Consider the following 21,917-nt stretch of genomic DNA (forward strand, 5'->3'; position numbering starts at 1 on the left):
AATCATAATTCAGACAGACCATGTGTTCAAAATGTCCTTGCTTGGTAGCATACTATCTGAATCAACTGCCATCATAAATGGAAAAGATGGCAATGCCAAACTGTTTTGAAAGAATTCACTTGGTATCCTATATATCATAAACAGATGAAAGAAAAAAACTATGGGGAAAATATGTGAGATCTGGGAGCTTTTAGAAAGTTTCTGAAGGAAACAAAAATATTTAGTTTATACTCAGGAAAATATAATTTTTTTTTCTTTTTGAATTATATGTCTGAAACCGATTAAATAGGTGTAGTTGTAATGAATGTAGCTGTCCTTTTTATGACCTTCAGTTTATCCAGTTCTCAAAGTTCTGTACTGTTCTCAACAGTACCTCTTCTTTTTCATCTCAGATGCCTTTCATTTGTCAGCTGTGTAATCTCAGCCTGTAAATTTTTCCTGTTGAAGGCTTAATTATTTGGCCTTTATATCAAACCTTCTTTCAATTAGTTATTCAAGTGTTCTGTCTTCAGAATTGCATTTTCAGTGTAACTTTTTCTCAGTCACCCTCCTTCAGTTGCTTGACATTTCACGAGCGTTCTGCATGTGAAAGTATATATTCAATATTCAATCTCTTTCCTAACATGCTATCTCTTTCTAGTTTACAAGGATTACAGTTCTGAATTGTTTCCCTCCTCTTTTACAAGTTCTTTCTCCCCGTTCTAACTCCTTGCTTTTAATTGAGAAGATAAAAATTAATTTGTTGGATGGGTCTGTTAGCTCATGGGGTGTATCCTAAAATCAGAAGCAGGGACACATCAACTACGTTTGAGGGAAATGATAAATTCATTCTTCTACATCACTTTAAAAACTGGGGGAATTGACTAAAACATCAGCTTTCTGCTCAAGAAGAGCGTTAAAAAAAAAAAGTTATGTGATAGACATGGCCCCGCTTTTCCGACTTCATCTTCTTCCTCCCAGTTCCATGCATGGAGTGTAAATGGTAGCTAGATTATTCAACAATATTTTTTAGTAGAGTCCGTATTTTACACCAAAGCTTTTTAATGCTTATAGCACTTCACAAATCACGTATTAATCCTTTATTTATGGACTATGCAATTGCACTGACCTATGATGATGCTGATAAACTCTAATTCCTTATTCCCTCCAATTAACCTTAGATGATGTAAACATCTGCTGACACATTCAGTGACGCGACAGAATTGGACTGACTCCCAGAGAATGACCATAAACCCCTTCCTGTAATAGCTTTGGATCCTGTGCTTTTACTGGAATAGGAATCATGAAAGGAGTTCAGAAATACTCAGTTCATACGTGCTAAACTCTAAGGGTTCCCCATATTGACAACACCGCTGATTCATTCAAAGTACAGCTCCATACACAAAATGCCAATATTATTTTATTTCCAAGTCTCAGGAGGCTATTTTATGCACAAGCTCAAAAACCAGCTTACACAGAAACAATGAAGTACTTTTTAATGTTACAGTGTGTTCTGTGCATTAGTTCTGCTTACCTGTCCTGGCAGGATATGCACTTGAGACTGCTATTCAGAGCCAAATGTTGCCAAATATACCAGCTTTCAGACAGACAGCTGCATCCTGCCTTTAAAGATGCTGACTGGGGGATGCTCTTACGTACTGTTGTTAGAGATCTAATACACCAGCTTTGTATACTTCATCCTACCTTAAAACATCAAGTAATGGCAATTTGATGTGACATTTTTATAATTTCCCACACTTGCAATGTCCTTTTCTGCCCAGTCACTTAGTACAACATCTGAGAGAAAAAAGATGCAGGTTATCCTTCTTTTTGTTGGTAGCTATTCTGCTTCTCCTCAGTAAGTTTTGAAACTGCTGGCTAAATATCAGTTGTAGAGAGTGAGCTTATAGGCACAGGAGCTGCTAAAGGAGAGATGCTTTCTAAGCTCTCTCACTGAAATGCAGATGAAATTGCAATGAGGGATAATCAATAGGCTTCATCACTCCAAGAAGCACTGTTGGCTCGTGTGTGTCAGCTGACAAATCAGACAAAATGCATGCTACCTCTTGTCCTGTCAAAAAGATAGATTTTGTGGACATCTGTGAATACTTCAGCAGTGAAAAGGAAAGCAAAGGTTAAGGAATATGTTAGGTAATGACAAATATTGTGGTAGATGAGTTACAAGGGAAAGCAAAGTCCTGCATTTAGGATGGGTATTATAAGGCAGGGAGATTTTTAAAGCTGTAAAATAATTAGCTTCATTAACTGAAATATAACAATATTTTCTTATCAAATATCGAAATGTTTGGGAGTTTATACTAAAATGAACCGTGTGTCAATCTGTAGTTACCTAGCTCTAGGTAGCAGGCTTTTCATTTTTGGATTCTGAAACACTTCACAAAAAGAAAATGATGTTTTTTTCTTTCATGTAAGATGCTTTCATGTCTGTATTGACAAACATAGGAACTTCCTAAAGTTAATCTCTTCTGCTGACAACTGAAGATGATACCTCTATTTTTTTTCAGTTGGGAATAATTCCTAGAACACTTCTATAGTTGAAATCTGTTTGAATTTGAAGAATTAAACTTTACTGTTCTTCAGATGCTTATATAACAATAAACAAGTCATATGGTGTAATAGAATTAAGCCTAATTGCTAGAATTTAAACATGGCATTTCTGAAAAGGAAGCTCAGTGAAAACATCTCAAGAAAGGCAACAAATACACTTCTGCAAATACAAAAAATAAAAACAAAGCTTTGAATTTCAAAAACCGTCTTTTGAATATTTGGTTGGCTACGTGGACAAGCAGATGGACAGATTAGACATTGATGAAGTTATAAGAGAAGCTTGGCTGAGTGATTGACAAAACTGTTAAAACGTCTTTTTTTTTCTTCTTTGTGATTTATGGCAGAATGGAAAACTAAACTATACTACTGTTAAGACCAGTCAAAGCATGTTTCCTTCTGTTTAGTGTCTGGAAGACAAGTTATGTCAGGAAGTATCAAACACACTATTTTCTAGGACAGAAACTGGATTTTCATTTATGTTGAGTTTGAGTTATTACGTGGAAAACAATACTTGATAGAATTGACATTTGGGAAATTTGAAATCGAAAGGTTTCTATTTATCTTTGACTGGGTTGTCATTAATGACTGCATTTCCCTGACCCACATCTCTGCTTTGTTCCACTAGCAGGTGAATTGTGCATCCTGCATCTTTTGTAATATATTACAGTCTTTTCCTGTGGATATATTGTGTGCTTGCATGAGGAAAAGGAGAGGAAGGGTCAGGGGGGAAGGGAAGACGGAGGTGGATCAATGTTGACACAGCGTTTCTTGAAATTCTCTTCACACATTTTTACAAATTACATTGATACCTACAGAGGCTTCAAGCTTTTAGTAAATTCACCCTAACAGAGGTGTAGAGCTGTTAGTCACAGCAAGTTGGCACATGTGAAGAATAGAATTAAAGGTGGGATTAAGCCTGAGTCAGTTGTGTAATACAATAAATATTGTATTACAATACAAGGAATAAACAATATGTGTAAAATATTAATTATAGGGCAAATAACGATTTCTTGCCAAGACAGCCTTTCCACAGCCTGCCAATGTTATTAAGTAGATACCTTTAGAGGTATATTTTTGTATTTTCAGTTGATTTTTACCTGTGTGTATGTGCTAAAAACTTCAATGGCCGCCATATTTTCTTTAAGAATCAGATCTTCATGGGCCCTTCTTTTTTTTCTTTTTTACTGAGCACTTGATGGAAATGGGGAAAAATTCTATATGTAACCATACTTTTTGCTGTTCCAAAATCATGTTCCAAAACAGCCATTGACTGTTACCAAATTTCTGTATCAGATTTTGAGAAGGCCACAAACTTCCAAGTGAAACACTGTTATTACACAGGCAAATCTTAATGCAAGATTTATGCTTTAACATCCTTTAATTGTAGCCTTTATTAGATTTATAATGTAGATGTTTCAGAATAACTGGAAAGAAAAAGAATAAGTTTACTCCCCTTGATTTCACAGTCATAGATTCTTATAGAATCTAAACGATCAAATTTCACATAACCTTTCAGTTAATCCCTACACTAAACCCCCATAAGAGTAAATATCATGCACATGTCAGTATATTTAGTGAAATGCTTTTTTTCAGCTCTATCTAGAATCTTATCTCTCTTCTGGAATGAAGCAATAATTAGTAATTAGTCCTTTGTGTTAACTAAAACCCATGGAGCCCTATCATATTTGAGTGAATAGACTGTTTTCGCCTTCTCATTTATCAAGCACCGAAATCAAAGCTAATTTCTTTACTGTGGGTGTTTGTGTTACAATGATAGAAAAATCTTGCACTTGTGTACTGTCACTGGTTACTGATGCATAGTATCTTGTCATATTAGAGGTTTTCTTTGTTACACAAATATTTTGCTTTAAGAAAACAGTAAAATAATTCATAATCTGAAAGACAGGAAATTAAAACCTGGAGTGCACCTTAATGAATGCACCTTAATATACTGAAACATATGAAGGAGCAAAAGAAAACTAATCACAGTCTGAAACAGATAAAATTGGAATGAGTGATATTCATCAGCTAGAATTTTTTAGATTCCTGCTGGACAGAGTTAAAGCACCCTCCAGTCTTCCATGTTTTTCTTCCTACAGTCCCTTTAAGCTATGGAAGTATTATCCAGATTTTCAAACAGAAAAAGCATATGGACATTATAATGCTTAGCATGATATTGCAAAATTCTGATATCTTTGTGTTTAAATCCATGGTTTATGTATTTGCTCAATATGTAGGTTGTGTGAAGAGAGTAACCAGAAACAAGAGTCCAGTTCAGTGCAATATGGGAACAGATATTCTCATTTCTACCTTATTACTAGTGTTGGCCAGGAAAGAAATTGCAGATCTGTGGGATGAGGAAGTAGAGGAAGTAGCCAAAAGAAGCAAAAAGAAGGGCACCTGATGTTTGGAGTGGTTCAGTTCCTATCTGGTTGTGCTGAGGTATTTCACAAGGCAGTGATTAAGGCAGTGCCAATTCATCACTTCCCTTTGTAGCTTGGCGTAAACTGGCACAGAACTCCCACGATACGTAGTAATGTAAATCAAAGGTGAAGTTTCTGATCCAAGTAATGTGTTATAAATCAAAAATTTAGGAGATTGTGACATTCTTTCTTTCTTTCTCAAATCACATGTTCAATTTATTTTTAATTTACCAATGTCAGTTACAGCTGTAAAAAATATTGAAATAATCACCTTGATTTTTGGGTTCATTCAGTAAGGCTGATAGGACAGGAGAAGTAAAGAGAGTTAAAATATTTTCTTAATACAAAATAACATTCCAATTATGAACAGAATAATGATTCTGCATAATGTAAATCCATGCATCAGGATTAGTTACATCTTTCTTAAAGTGTTTCACAAATTTAATCTTGCATTGCATTTTGATATATTTAAGTAGCATGATGAAATTGATTTATTTGCAATAAAGAGGTTAATGAATCAGAATAGGTAGTGACAGGCAGCTTACAGGCTTCATTTTAAATCAGAGCAAGCAGAAACAAAAGAATTAATACATTCAGTATCATGTGATTCCAAAACTATTTTGCCAGCACAAATAAATTTCATTAATTAAAAAGACGTTTTATTTTATCATAAAAGATTTTTTTGAGCTGTAAAAGTAATAGCTTTGTTTTCTTGTGTTCCTGAAAGGCAGTGGATAATATGATCACAAACATACTTTTACTTTCAATTGTCTCAAAGCTAATTACATATGTTACATATTAGAAAGCAAAATAGCAAAAGAGAGGTGGATAGAAATGTTTGTTTATGAAGTGCAGTACTTGTCTTGCTTAGACTAGTGCTGAGTGGATTTTTTTTCTCTTGCAACATTCCTTAATTTTTACATATTTAAATTGGTTTGTTTATCCCAGAAAGAAACATACAGTCCGAGAAACTACAATAGTTGTGAGGAAGAGAGTTGAGAAAAAAACCAAACACAAACCACAACAAAAAAGACCAAAAAAGAAACAGGCCTATTTAAATAAAATTTAAATTTGAGTTTAAAAGAAACAACCCAAAAGCTCTCTACCTAGTGAAACCATTGTACTTTCATTAATTGGAATTGCATGTAACGAAGCCATGGCGACATTTGTTTATGTTCTGTTGAATACCATATTAGCATTTTCCTTTGTTACAGAAAATATGCACACATGACGTATTTTAAGGTGTCTCTGCTACATAGGGAAGCATATGGAACGTCCGACAATTTATCTTCCTGAAAAATGTCTTAACACAATTTTACACATAAGGACTAGATCAGATTCAGAGCCATATTAGTAGGCAGTGCTATATCAGAAAAAGGACTGTATAACTCTTCATATAATATACATTTTCAGTTGATATAGCTATTCTTGTCATGATTGTGGTACACTTGAGCCCATTAGTCTGTGGTAGAGCTAACTATTGCAGTTTTAGGGTAAGAAAGCCCTTTCTAATACACAACTAGAGTGGAGCACTGCCACATTTCAGAGTTGGGTTAGATCCTGACTTGGAGCAAATGGCAAAAATGAGTCAACGGAAGGAAGAGTAAAGACAGGTGATTCATACTGAAGCTGGACTGAAACACAACTAATGTAAACCAGATTTTGTGATATGCCAGTTGGAAGGGAATGCTCTGTGGAAAGTGGAATTTTTAGCTGTCAGACAGTGGTTCACATAGAATCACAGAGAACATTTGTGGAACACAGAATATGGCTTGAGAAAAGTTTCTTTGAGCATCCAAAAGATATTTGGGCCCAAGAAGCTATTGGAAGAGGCAAGAGTGAACCAAGAATAGACAGAGACTTTGTGAACTTCTTTTCCTCTATAAGAAATTAATAATAATAATAAAAATCTTGAATAGAGCTGGAAAGAATCTCTCACCCAGCTATAAACAAAACATAGAATGATCTGCTTAGTGCAAGTTACACAAACAAGATTCTGAGATTCTTTCAACTTTGTAACACTTGTTGGTGCTGTAGGACATGTGTATCAGAATTACTTTATTAGGAAAGAATGTTTCTACTGATTAGTACTGTGTAATTTAATTGAGGGTTTTTTTGCAGGTAACGTTAATATTGAAGGTGGTCAGCCTTAAAGTGGGCAAAGCACAAGAGAATATAGAGTAAAAAACAGTTGTTGAGGGAATCATGATCGAGATCTTCATATTTTTGTTCAGTCTGATTAAGGTAAAGATCTTACACTGACCTAAAAGTGTTTTCTCAAATAAGTAGCCAGGTGACGACAGTTGGGGAGTGCATGAGAATGGATTTGCCATACTTCACTGCAAATATATACAAGTAGTAGATACGTGACTGTAATCTTCTTCATGGTAAGTGTGTCTTTTACCTGCAAATGCTGAAAAAGGCAAATGCTCTGAACAGCTATTCATGTATCAATCCTAAGCACATCTTACTTAGTGACTTCAGGACAACAGTTCGTGAAGGAATGGAACCCAAATATAAAGTTAGCTTTCCATTGAGTTTATGGAGCACCAAGTCCAGAGGAATATCGCTTTTGGTGTTAGCTTTTGAGCATTTTATTGTAAATCTGTAATGATCTTAAATTAAGTAAGAAAAAGAAATTGTTGCTTTTGTAGTAGGATGTTGAAAAATCCAGTCTCCAGTGAAGCAAGGGAAACTTGTTTTAATTATTCATATGTATAGATGATTTCATGAACCCCTTGAAGATTTACAGACATGCTTCCTAATTATTGGGAAACTCATTGTACTGTCTCCTGCTAATGCCAGTTCAAACACAATTCTTCAAAAATTAGTAATCAATTAAGATTTTACTTTAGCGAACAAGCTTACTTCCTACTCAATTATTCTTAGCTCATAAAAATTGTGTTGACAAGTGGCTGAGTCATATCTTTTATGAGCCTGCCAAATGCCATGCAACAAGCACAGGGAAGGAAGATACAAAGTGAAACCATGTGCACTAACCCCATAATATCATTAGATAGTTATCCAGAACACTATTGATATGAATGTGCATTGTCAAGCAGTGGGTGTCACACTATGGGTATTCATGCCTTGTGAAAGGATCTGTTAGACTCTTGGAAGTCAAGTCAAGAGCCTGTGGTGCTGCCATGATGTCATTAACAATATTGACTAGTCAGTTATGATCTTCAGGAACTTGGGTTTCTGCAAGAGCATTACAATTTCTTAACAGCACTCAGAGAAGAAGCAGGACAGGGCTCTGTAAAGCAGACCACACATAGACCGTAAGCCTGAAGAAGACCTCAGGAAATTTGATGTGGATTGGTGTGGATTATGCCCACATAGGTAACTTGTGAGTGGCATCTGTATTGTGTTTCTTCCCAACTACACAAATAGAAATCTGTTGCCTATAATCAAAGTGAGTGCTGTTCTAGATACAGTTATTTTAGCTACCTTCACTTTTTCCTGTGCCTCTGAGGATCTACAGCTTCCCTCATGAGATCCACAGATGTGGCCTGCAAATTCAGATAAGCTCCGCTGTCTCAACTTATATCTCTTTTGATTATGCAGTTGCTCACTGCATGTAATGAATTGAGTACAAATTTTAGTCCAGGATGAGAAATGCTATATTTAGCAGTACACGTTCAAACCTACAGTATTCTTCTTGGTTTTGTGGTACAAAAAATGAGTTAAGGGGTTGTCTTTTTTAATAGATACTGATGTAGCCCATCTCCCTGGTGAAAGAACCATACAAATTAGCCCCCACACTAGCCCCACTGTGTTCCTCCAACAACAAATGATTCTTGTCCCAGAGGAGATAACCAGCTTGTCATGTTTCTCATTACTAAAGTCACCCTCTGTTTGGCAGATCTCAGCTTCCTTTCTTTTCAAACAGCTTATCTTAGGCAAATTGTTCTCAATTTATATTCCATTTTGATGTTAGAAGTTTCTATTTATAAACAAATAGATTTTATTTTTTCCGGTTATAGCAGAATCTGTAACTGATAAGAAAGCCTTAAATTTTACAGTTCCATATGCTGAACTACTTACCTGTGTAACTTTAGTATCAACAGGGCTTTTGTTTTTAGGGGGGTGGATGTTGAATGACCTTGTGTTCTTTCTATGCTAGTAAAATGCTTGTTTTCACAAAAATGACATATATGCATTCAGTGATTATATGAATGCAGGTAATGGGCTTGTCAACCACTCTAAATTCAACTAGTTCACAACAAAGCTGAGGTAACTTTAGGGGGAAGCTAGTTGCTTTCTATTCTTAATAATTCAGCATGAAGTAGGATCATGATTATCTTGTCTTTACATTTCAATCAATTTTATAGTTTTGTGGTTGAAAAACCTACAATATGTGAAAATTCAGAAATTAAAAATGAGTGTGAAATAATTTTTCGATATAGCCATTAGCAGACTTCTATGCTTTTATTACCACTTATAAACTTAAAGCACATACATCATTGCAGTTGATAACTGTTTACACATACACACACACACAAAAAATTCCATTTTGGAGTCATCTTGTTCTTACTTAGTTTAGTAAAATTTCCAGACTTAACACATACTGTACAACAGAATAGCTTTAGCTCAAGTAATCTTTGCCTTAAAATGTATCTGTAAAGAAAAGTCTGCTTGCTTTGTGGCAAAGCTTTCTCGAAGAGAATTTCAAACAAGACTCAGAGCTAATGAGCCTAACAGAGATCTTGTGGTTAATGGTGGATCTTTGTGGCTGAGTGTGGTATCTACTAAAATGTATTTATATAGGCTTTTACTGTCAATTCTTTTGTGAATCATGGAACGGAATTTTCTATCTTTGAAACTAAACTTAAAAGGCCCATACAACAATTTGAAGTATGTGTTTCATTCAGAAACAAACTTTATGCTGAGCTTGAATGGTCATCATTAACAATTCTCTCTGGTAGATAAAGGAGGAAGAGAATACATTAGGGTTTTTTCAGTGATGTAGTCATACATACACAGCTGAGTAATTCTAAGGTTCCAAACCTTAGAATGAGTTTGATTTCTATTTTTTGAGCAGGGAAAGGCCTTTTTACATATAGAAAAAGCACCTTCTGCTTCATTGTTGCTGTTATGGTTTTATTTTGAATGTTTTTCCATAAAAGACAAGGAAAGGATAGTATCAAATTCACAAAATGGTCAGAGGACTTCACAGAATCAGGATATCTTCAATGTATCAGTCCAGTGATCAGAGCTATCCAGTTCATCCCAGCCATGAGACCACTATTCAAATAATTTTTCAACTTGTCGAAATGTCAGCATACACTTCTCATCCTAGAAAATGGTCTACTCACTGTTCTACAAGGAACATAGGAAAGAAGGTTCTCAAAACCCCTCCCTTAACATTGCTCCACTGCTACTCTGTTTAAATATTCATTTACCAACGTGTTCTTTATTTTATTGGTATTGCTACTGCAAGATCATAGCTATGATCTAGTTTTGGGTCAGATATAAGTTTCTTCTTTGAAACAATGTCCTATGAATGCCCCAGTTGTGGCTGTTAAGTCACTGTTCCCCTTACTGGCTTTCTTCTTATTCTATTCATCAGTTAATTTTCTTTTTAAATGTTTGCTTAAAGTATTAGCAGTAATTTTAAGAAGGAAGAAATATACTGAATATCAGAGCCATTTATGAAAATGGATTTAGTCTTTGAGGGGGGAAATACTCTTTCAATAAAGCGAAATTTCTTTACAGATTTTTATAAGTTGTAAAAGAACTTTTAGACTAACATTTTGGAGAGGGGATATAGGAAGTTTTTGCACCAAAGATAACAGATGTTAATTATAACGCTTTCAGTTTTCAGACCAATTTGTTACGCTTTTCTGATGTTTCTAAGGAAGATACTTCTGTTTCATTAGCTCTACCCTCAATATAAATAAACAAAAATTGCCTTCCTTCTCTTCAGTTGGAGTGTAATTTTCATTTCTTCATATACTGTATTTTTAAATTTAGTTTCAAATTCAATAGTGTATCACCAGATTATCAGCTCAATTGAAAAATTATGAAGAGATATAATAAATAATTGGCATCTGAAAAATTTAAGGAAAAAAATGTTTCAAAATAATCACTTAAAACCATAGTTATTTCTTATGATTTGTTTTATTTTTATTTCCTAATGCAATACATGAGAAAAAAATATTTCAAATTTGATTTAACAAGCTAAATATTCACTAGCTGTTTTTATACAGACACATGCATACACAGTGCCATGTAGAAGGTTAGAACTACATGCTCCTGCTAAAGCGTATGTTTCTATAAGCCTGTAAACTCTGGCTTCATAATATTTTCTAAATGGAAAATATTTTTGCTGGATCACAATGAACTTGCAAAGATTTCTGTCTGTTAGAAGGTTTCAGCCTTTTGTCCTCTTCAGCAGAAGCATTAACTGTTTAAATAGAAAGTTGCAAACATTTCTTATAATGTTTATTTCTTCCCACTGCCTTTTTATCCAATAGATTTAGTTTTGTACTTCAAATCAAGCCGAGTAATACTTTACTTGATAATAGTACTACTGAAATGAATAGTGGCAGGTGTATCGTAAACGGAATATTCGAAAGGGAATAATGTTTCAGAGTCTGACCCAAGAGACTGACCTTTTTAAAGCTAAGCTTTGCAAAATTTCACCCATAAGCAAACACCAGGCCTGTATAATTAGGCATGAATGCTTAATTTCTTCAGAGTTAAACGCAGTTTTATTAGCTGTTTTAAAATGAAACACACAGCTGAGTTTAGGTAGCATTTCATATTCCAGCTGGCTCAATGGAAACCAAAAATGAGAGTTTCTTTCACGTTAAAGAACATTTTATGGTGTTGATTTTTTTAAGTCCTCGTTTATCCATGAAGAAATGCTATAAGGAACAATAACTACCATGAGGAACAAATTACACTTGAAAATATTTTTTATTGAAAACAGACTGAGTTATTGCATAGACTGACTTGTAATTGGGTGGGTTTTCTTTGTATTTTTGTGGTATCATGAGTACAGCTACTGTGAATATATATCTCCCACATGGCTATTAGGCATGGAGCTGGGTATGATTTCTGTAGAGGATCTCAATATGTTTGATAGGTTCTCTGATTTGTTAGTGCGGGTTTTTTTATGTGTTGGTTTTTGTTTGGGTGTTTGTTTTTTTTTTGTTTAAAAGTAACCAAAATGCCTGCTTTATTCACACTCTTGTCTGTAAAGTTTTTCAGGGCAACAATGAATGGATTTTCATTTTTATATATTTTTAAAAAGCAAAACGTAACTAACCACTTTATATTATCCATCGTCCTAGGCCTGAGAAGCCCATTTTCCAGGCAGAATAGGGCTTTTAAGTTATGTTTTCAGAGTTGTAGGAAAGAAATTCAGCTCTCCTTTCTTTGGCCTTTTGGGACTTCTCTTTCTTACTCTTAATAATGTGGTCCTCTTCTCATGCTGAATGGAATAACGTTGAAATGTTCTCATTTTTGTCGACTAGTAAAACCATTTCCTGCCCGGTTCTAGCCTCTAACTTTGTTCATTGAAGCTGGTGCTCCACATGTTCTCTTTGAGGAAAGATCATTGATGTATTAAGAATAGTCTGGTGAGAACAATGTATTCCTTTAACCAGTGGCATATGCAGTTTGTTGTTGTTGTTATACTGGAAGGATTTTAACCTTTAAAACTCAGTGAGTCACTGCTAGAGTGGTTGCAGATATTTCCATGATAGTCCAGAAGAGCAGTGTGGGTAAATGCCTTCTCTGCTGCCTTGTCACATTTGTGTCACTGGAAAATCAAAACTGAAATAAAGTAGGTAAGCTGAACAGTGCATATCCTGTGGTGTGCTTTTCAGTTTGGTATTCTATGCACTCTTGACAGCTATAATCCAAACATGCCAGTGAATTTGCTTGTATGCCGGTTTTGCCACGATGGAATCTTTCAATCACCAAGTTTGGATTTTTGAAATATGTCCAGGAAGAAAAAAGCAGGAAGGAAGAGAAGTAGAAGCTATAGAGCTTCTTCTATCAAGTCTTTTCTTCTGCTGCTTCAGCTTCTGCTTTGTGGCACTTCCAACTGCTGAGCGTGTCTTAAACAAATAGGATTTTACATCACTGCTATGTTCTTTATTCATCAAAAGTGGAACTGCCTTTTGCCAAAAAATCTTGCCCTGGTAACAATCCAGCAAGTAAAATTTAAGTAGTAGTGTGGGAAGCACCTCATCTAAAAGATGCTATTGGCAACAAAATTGATGGACTTCAGGCTCATAATTTCGAGTCTCCATTAATCTGGAAAGATAGATTCTTGCCTGTTAGGACTGGGTATATCTTCTTCCCTGTACGAAATGAGCTTCGCTCTTCAGAGATCATAAAGTCCTTGAGAATATCTCTTTTTTTTTTTTTTTTTTAAATGATATTTTCTTAAAGCAGAATTGGTAACCTTACAGGCTCTTGCAGTTTAATTTTATGAGAAGTAGGCAACTCAACTTCACAGAGATACAGATCACAGTATCCAAACAGTGTAAATTTAAACTCTTCCTATCATCACAGAAATACTTAGTAAAATAAATAGTTTGGCTATGCTTTGCACATCTGTGCCTGCAGCTCATGACCAGTAGTTCCACCTCAGATTCATTCCCCCTCAGCACATCCTCCAAATCTGTGTATGCTCTCTTGGTTGTGTGGCCATGTGCTGTCTTTACACCATGGTATATCTGCCATAATGATATCGTTGCTTGTTGTAAACATTAAAAGATCACACTATACAGCACTTCACTCTTTCTGTGTAGTTTTGATAGTTTTGTGTGTGTGTGTCAAATAAGGAGGTTTTTTTCATCATGTGATGGTTTGGAGTTTTGACATAAGGTACTGATGTTATCCTTGCTTTGCCTTGCTTCGTTTTCAAGATTTCTGGTGAGACTTTGAACCTAATCCAGAACTGTTGTTTCATGAGTTTGTCATCACATTTTAGGAGTGCAGAATTAACAATGATATCTTTGTTCTACTGCTACTGCCAGTTTCACTAGGTACTAAAAGAAAATGTATCCATTATTTCTCCTTTTGCTCAGTTTTGTTAGTCACAGCTACTTCGTCTTTGTTTACTTTCGTCTTTTTTTTCACTCCTTGTTCATCTCTCTCCTCCTTGCAGCCTAATTATTACCACATTTCTGGGAATTGAGAGGATTCAATTATTCTAGTGACATAGGACTTGAAAAACAACGCAGCTAGAGCCTATTTGCATGATGACTAATTTCCAGTCTTTGTTTTAAGTTTTGGGAGCTGAAACACGCTTTATACTTATACTTGTACAGAAAGGAAGAGCCCTTCCTTCTCAATGAGTGCTTACAGGAAACGTATCCTGAATATCTTGCCCTGCTGAGAATAGGAAACAGATATCGGGGCTGACTTAGTTTGGGTAGGAGCACACTGTGGGAGTAACAAATTATGAATCATCCTCATCACACATGCAGTGTGAAATGTGACTGTGAAATGTCTCACAGTCAAGGGGGGTGATTCCAGGATAGGGATCAGACAAACAAACGCCAGCAAGAATCAAAGTTGTGTGGAGAGCAAGCAGACAGGGCTGACGAGCACTGTGACGCTGGTCGTGATTTTTTTCACACAGAAGCAAGAGAAGGGAAACCTGCACAGCTACTGTTTTTGCTAAATAATCAGTCTCACTGTTTTCAGTTGTTAGCTACATTTTGGTATGTTGTTATATAGCACAAGTCAAATTCAATTCTGTGACTGTGTTCTAAAAGCCAAGTTTCATCTTCTGTTAGTGGAAATGCATGAATACATTTACCTTTTCTGTAACAGTATTTTATGGCTGTTTTACTGGTAGAAATTAAGAGATATATTGTGTGTGTACACCTTTCTAGATGTAGGTACAAATGTATGGTTGAGAATTTTTATTTTATTATCACTAGGAAAATGGTGATTCCTAGAAACTAGAAGTTTGGGGAACAAACCTCTGGTAAAGGCTTTTTGGGAGGGGGAAGCAGGCAGGCGGGTGGGGGAGAGAATTCTCAATTGCAGACAGGAATGTCTGATCCTGGATCTGTTCTCCCTTTTTGTGACTTTGCATTCACTACCATGATCTGAGGCAGATCAGACTTCATTAAACATGCACACATATACGTATATTTGTGTGTGTGTGTACATAGAGTGTAAAGCATTACTCAGTCGTATGTAAGACACTTCAGAATTATCTTGAATAAAACAGAAAAGTACATAAGTTAATATTTACTTTGATGGAAAGTTATGTTTCAACCGTTTTGGTAGAAATTTCCTAATCCCTCACACTGAAACATCAGTTTAGGTGCAAACGTGCAGACATTTTATTAATTTCTGGTTATATTCTGTCTACAGACAGCAAAATATCTTTTACTTGGTATGAGTCACATAAATGGCTACTTTAATGTCCACAATAGTTAAAATGCTACATAAAGAACTTGTTTTAGGGGTGTTTTCTACCCAGAGCAGGAGGATGAAGGAATTTCAGCAGAACAAACCTTTAGAAACAAAGTGTGCTTTGTGTAACTATGGGATGAACTGTCTGATGTAAGCATATCCCTTTTTGTAACTCATAGCAACTAAATTTGTCTTAGAATTTAAGGTTGGATTTTCTCATTGAAGAGTATATTAATTCATCTTTCCTGTCTTCCAAAGACTTCCACTTTGACATAGTTTTTTGACTTACGTTTGCCGAGTGAGATCTCAGAACTTAACTCCTTCAGTCATGTGCCATCTCCCCCTAAATAAATGTATCTGCTTAGGGTCACTCCTCTATGTCAAGGAACAGCAACAACAGGGCCAGTATAGAAGACATTTCCCCCAAGTTCTCTACCAGCCTCTGACTATTTTCACTTCTTGGGATTTCCTGACCCTGTTTTGGTTTCGTAGCTCTCACTGGAATTTCTCTCTAAGTACTTGTCTGATCTCTTCTGCAACCCACAGTTTCAAAACCACAGTATTCAGTGGCAAAAAAAATCCACAAGTCTGCTGCCTGTTGCATGAAGAATAACCTGATTTTGATTTGTTCTGCTGTTCTTACCTGATTTTAACCCAGACACGTCAATATTCCTGTTGAAAGCCTGGGAGAAGGAGGAGAAAAATCTAGAGACATGACCATTGTAGCCAGCTTTGCTGCCCAATAAGAAATGTCATGGAATTATGCTTTTCTGATCCAACGTTAAATACTCTGAACCACATCCAAAGTTAGATGCTTAACATATACAGGATGCTTACTGCTTGAGCAAGGGGAAAATCATTAATATCTCCCGTTCGAACTTTTGATTCGAAGTCTCCTATGTTTATTTAGTGGATAGATATTGAAACTGGGACTAAAGTTTTGCTGAAAACAAATCAAACTAAAATCAACATGAAAGCACACAACTACAAGGGATTTAAGCTTTGCCTGTTTCAAAGGGAGGAAACAGTGGAGGAGAACCAGAAACACAAAGGTTGAAGGAATATTTCTCTAAATGTTTCGGAGAAAAAAGTAGACTTGAGGTTCAGAAGTATTCATGGTTTTTGAATTTATTATTTTTTTCCTCCCCTTTGAGACATTCATTATACAGAACACTTTTTTTAAAAAAATAATGTATTTGCCTATTTTCAAAATTTTATCTTCTTTCTTTTGTTAGAGATGGAAAATAAAATGACAATATCTGTTGGGAAAAATTTGGGCTGTATCCAACAGCCCAAGAGAGGCAAGGCTGCTGCTGCTCCATGCCCCCAGGTCTAAACAGTAGTGAGGCTGAGTATGTATTCCCAGTAGGCATACATACACAGATGCACGTGTACACCGCATATATACAGAGATTACTATACAGATCAACATGCATAGGCACAGAGAAGCACCCACAAAGAAAGACAGCTCCAACAGCCTCATCCTGCTTCCATCTCTAGCTGAGCAGGATGGGGGTCCATTGATGAGAATATATAGATAGATAGATATGTACAAGTCAGATTCCTCCAGCAGCTGAGCTCAGACAGTCTGCCCAGTAGCTGCCCCTGGATAACAGTCTCCCCAGATGCTGGCACATGGACATAGAAGCCCCCAAAACTGCAGCCCACCTCTAGTTGCTGGTATAGACTGTACCACAGGGTATTCATACACATACATGCACACAGCACTTGTCTGGATGCTCCTGGTCCCCCAGTAGCCAAGCTCCCTACCCATGATCTTCATGTAGAAACACACACGCATGCAGGTCTCGCTCTTAGAGACCCCCTAAACTCTATTGTCTCTGCTGGTGCCCTGCTGGTCCCTCTGGTAGCCAGCTCCTCTTGTGATCTCGCCCCTAGATACATACACATCAGCTCCCAGGGCACTTCACCTGCTCCCTGGCTAATCTGGCTGGATTAGCCACTAGTGCTAACACCCACGCCCGCTCCGGTGCTGCACCATGGGCACACAGGTCTCTGGCACTTGGTTTCACTCATCCCAGTGACTTCTTTTAGTGGCATCCAGGCACATGAGTCCTTTGGCCCCTGATTCCCGCAAGGTAGCTGGCACACAGACGAACGCTTACTCTAGTTACTGGAAACATGGACTAATGGTCCCCTATGATCCAACGTCCAGAAGATGCTCCAGGGTTCACTTATCAGGATGGGTGTCACACCTGGACATAGGGGATGAGAGTCTCCTGGGACAGCCCTGGGAAATGCTAGGCAGGATGTCCCTTCCACTGAGTTAGCAGTTTGGGTTCCTGTTTGCCTTTGTGCCCTGCGCTCCTCTGGCGTTGTGCAGATGGGTCTTTGATGGACTCCTGTGACAGTATTACTTGGGTTCCCCACACCCACTATTGCCTTTTATCACATAGCCTGGTGTTATTTGTCAGGGTCCAATGCACTTGTCAGAAGCTGGAATAAAACAAACAGATGGTGTTGTCTCTTTCAGAAAGACTACTGGTTGCTTAAAACAATATGATGTTCTGTTTATTTCCATTTATGCTTCTTTGTGCTCACACGTAAAGTCCACATCTGGGAAAGTTCTACCCTTTTAGTCATTTTAACATATCCCTTAATTTATTAGTAAAACAAAAAACAATCCTAATGTTTTCAGTTCATCAGATTTAACCACTTCAGATTTCTCAACCTAGCTATCGAAAACGTCAGAGTGCAGAAACGTCAGAGCTCTTGTGATTTTTAAGTTGGCAGCTGAGTCATTTTTGGGCTTTTTCTCTGCCTCTGCTTGGTATCGTGTCAAACAACAGAGAATGAAATTTGGCTGCTCTTTTTGTTTGCTATGGGAAATGTATGGGAAAGGAGACAGTTAATTCAGAGAGGAAAATTTTGCAAGACATAAGGGCATAAAGAGGGCCCTCCTTCAAGTGATGAAAATCTTTCAAACCATACTCTACTCTCTTGTAACTATACACAAGCAAACATTCTTTCCATCTTGTGCAGTTTTAAAATACTTTCTTTAATACCCAGTGCAGGCTTCAGTTTATACAATAAAGACAGCAGTACAGTGGGACAGTATAAACTATGCTTAAAGTTATTTTGACTTATGTAGGATTTTTTCCTGACTATATTAGGAAAAAAATTATCATCTATGGAATAAAATTACTTATTTCAATTCTGTGACCATACTAATTTGATCTAAAGTCTGGTTCATAGCATAGGGATACAATAAGATGTTTCAGAGGGCTTCTGAAAACCATTCTGGAGGGAATGGCTTTTTAAGTAAGCTAATTTGTATAATTCCACTTTTATTGTTCTACTTTACCTGTCTGAAGAGAAAGAGGGGCAGCTGTCAAGGCTCAGTGATTTACATTACTGTATCTGAAGTCAGATTATTGTCTATCAAACTTTCTTCTCTCTGTAGTCCCTGCTGTACATCAGTTTTCTGTATCAATATGCAAACTATAAATCCATGACCTTTTAAATATTATCAGCAAACTGTCAACAGATTTGAATGGCAATGATGAAAGATGTGAAATGATCATATCTGCATGTGATGTATTTTTATGCGTGTGCTTTAGTTATAAGGGCTAGATGAAGACATCATGGTGCTGTTTTAAGCATGATGTTTAGACTATGGAAAACTATCATCTTCTGCAGTGTAGAACCTTTCTGACTGGAAACAACTTGACGATTTTGTGTGTATATCCTGCTCCTTTTTATCAGGATAAGCTTGGGGAAACTGAGTTTTGGAATTTAGAACTATAAAGTGTAATATATAAAAGATGATGGAATATGTCTACTTTACTCTCATAGCCTGTATAGAACTGTCATTTGTAGATTATTTCTCATTTACTGTAAAAACATTTATTTTGCAGGGTGATACAGTCCAAATGAATAAAGTTTGTCTCAACTTATTCTTAAAGGCCCCAAGTGTTGAACAGCACAGCTACTGAAGCCAATATGCTTCAGTGCTTCAGCTTTCTTAAGGCTTTTTACCACCTCAAGTTTAACCTAAATCTTTCTTTCTGCAACTTAAACCCATTACTGTTTACACTTTCTACAATAGAAAAAAGATTATATTTCTTACTTTTCATAGCAGCCTCTTCTAGGTTTGAAAATTGTTGTCATGCATCTACTCAGTCTTCTTTAAACATCTTTCAGTATTTTCTTATAGGTCAAATGCTCTCATATTCCCTTCTTGCTCAGCTTTGGACTCTAAAGATCATCAGCATCTTTGTCTAAGCATTATACAAAATTAGACACGCTGCTCAAAGTGAGGCCTTTCTATCCATCCATGTATCCGAGATGATGTTTCTCATGCTTTCTTTCTGCCTGTGAGCATTATGAAAGCAGCCCTTTCTACCTTACAATTTTTCCTTTTTTTTTTTTTTCCCCAAAAATTAGCCCAAGTATTTTTGAATTCTATTCTATTCTTTAGCTTACTTGCACTTCCTCCAACCCTGAGGGTACTAATATTAAGCACACTCAGCATTTTTTAATTTGATTCATTGATGAGGATAGTAAAGTACCTAAACTAAAACCTGAAGAAGCCCTTTTGTTGGGAAGTAATACTTAGTTACTACTCTGAATACAGATATTAACCATTTACAATGGATTCATCTAGACTGTGCTTTTCTCAACTTGCTCATGAACATGTAATGAAAAATAATGTCAGTAAATCTTACAAAAATTAAGGCTTGTAACTGTAGTTGCGTCTTCTTTATTCGCACAACTTGATAACATGTGTTACTGGGATACTAGATTGATTTCACATTCCCTGTTCTTCGGAAACTATAGCTGGCTTTTTGCATGTCTCTGGGTTTTTTTAGGTCTTTCAAAGTATCTGTTTCTTTGCCTCAGTGTTCTTCCTGAGGGTTGAAATTGCCTTCTTCTTTCCCAGTTCAAAGATTAGTGCTGTATAATTACTTCCTCTCCTCTTTGATGTGTTCTAGAAATGAACTCCTAATGAGTTTGAGGTTGCTTTGGTCCAGTTTACTAAATTTTATGTGGTAAATTAGGGAATATGCAGCTGACTTCAAAAATGTAAATATTTTTTTCCTATTCTTGTTTGAGACCTTACTGTGACATCACTAACATTACACTGCACTAACAGTCTGATTTGCAATTGCTATTTCATAAGAAGAGACAAGTAAAACCATTCACCAAGTCTGGCTTTCTTAGTACCAGCAAGGTTATAAATGAGTCTACAAAACTGTCGAGACTTAATTAGAAAACACTTCTAGTGCTCATGGTTGCAAAGAAAATAGTGAAAACGTAGCCAAACTCATGATGTGGTCACAACTTTGAGTGAGAAGGCAGAATTAATAACTCTTAGAAACAGAAATCAACATCTAATCTTGTAAGGCTGCGCACTTTTAAAAATCATTGGTCTGCTAACAAACATGACTTTGCCTGAAAATGTCATATAATAGAAAAAAAAGTATATGAAGTTTCTGCCTTTTAGGACAAGAACTGCCTTCTTCCCATTCTGTGTTCCTAAAAAAAAGACTGCTTTGCTGGGAAGGGGTCTCATTCAGTTACAAAATGGCCATGTCACAAAATGGAGTAGTACAGTGTATTTCTATTCACTGCCTTTCTGGTGTTGAACGTAAAACAGTTGCGGTGCTCTAGAGTCCAAACGGACAGGCAATTATGTACTTAAATACCTGAAATACATACTCATTTTCCTTTGTACTACTTACTATTCAAAGAAATAGCAATCTTGGAAGCACCAGAAACTGGAAATGGCTTTTAAGAATAGCACATATAAAAAAAGGTGCATCAAAATTTATTTCTAGAAACAAAAAGGTGGATGTGGGTTGTTTTTTAGGGGATTTTTTGATTCCATACAAGAGATGCTTGATTTCGTCTGTGATATTTTGGGGTTTTTTTCAGTAAAACTCGTATCAAGAAAAGAATATAAAAAGACTTACAGCAAAGAAAGGAATTTTGTTTGAGATCCATTTTTTTAAAGGAAGTCTTTTACTTCCAATGTCAAAATTCATACTTGCAAACTAGGACTTTACCTGGATTACGAGAATTGCAAATAAAACCACGCTGAACATATATACTGATGAAAGATTTGTGCTGTGGTCCTTGCGATATTTTCAAAGAGTGTCTATATTTTCCTCAAAGTGGTGCACTTCGAAATCTGCTAGTTAGTCCTATGAATCTGAGTCCATGAAATACCAAGTGATGTCCTGTAGCACACAATAGTCCTCCTACAACCTCAAACTGGAAAGTGCAGCTGGTCCTAAGACAAAACAGCAGAAGTGCTTTCTGTTTTGTCTATTAAAATAGATGCTGCAGCATTTATTTTGATTTGAGAATCTGCTCAAGTATTTCCTCAAATGAAAATTACAGTTCTATATTAAAAAATGTAATAAAATCTATTTGTTTAATTTTTACTTTTAATTAATTCATTTTTATATTGCATACTCTAATTAACAAGGTTAATTTAGACAAGCAAAAGGGAGCAGAAACTACACTTCATGCAGCTGCAGCAGCAGTTTTTAACTAAAGATGACTACTGTTGAGCTGCATCAAAAT

Source organism: Tauraco erythrolophus, chromosome 7, assembly GCF_009769465.1.
Source record: "Tauraco erythrolophus isolate bTauEry1 chromosome 7, bTauEry1.pri, whole genome shotgun sequence".
Lineage (NCBI taxonomy): Eukaryota > Metazoa > Chordata > Aves > Musophagiformes > Musophagidae > Tauraco > Tauraco erythrolophus.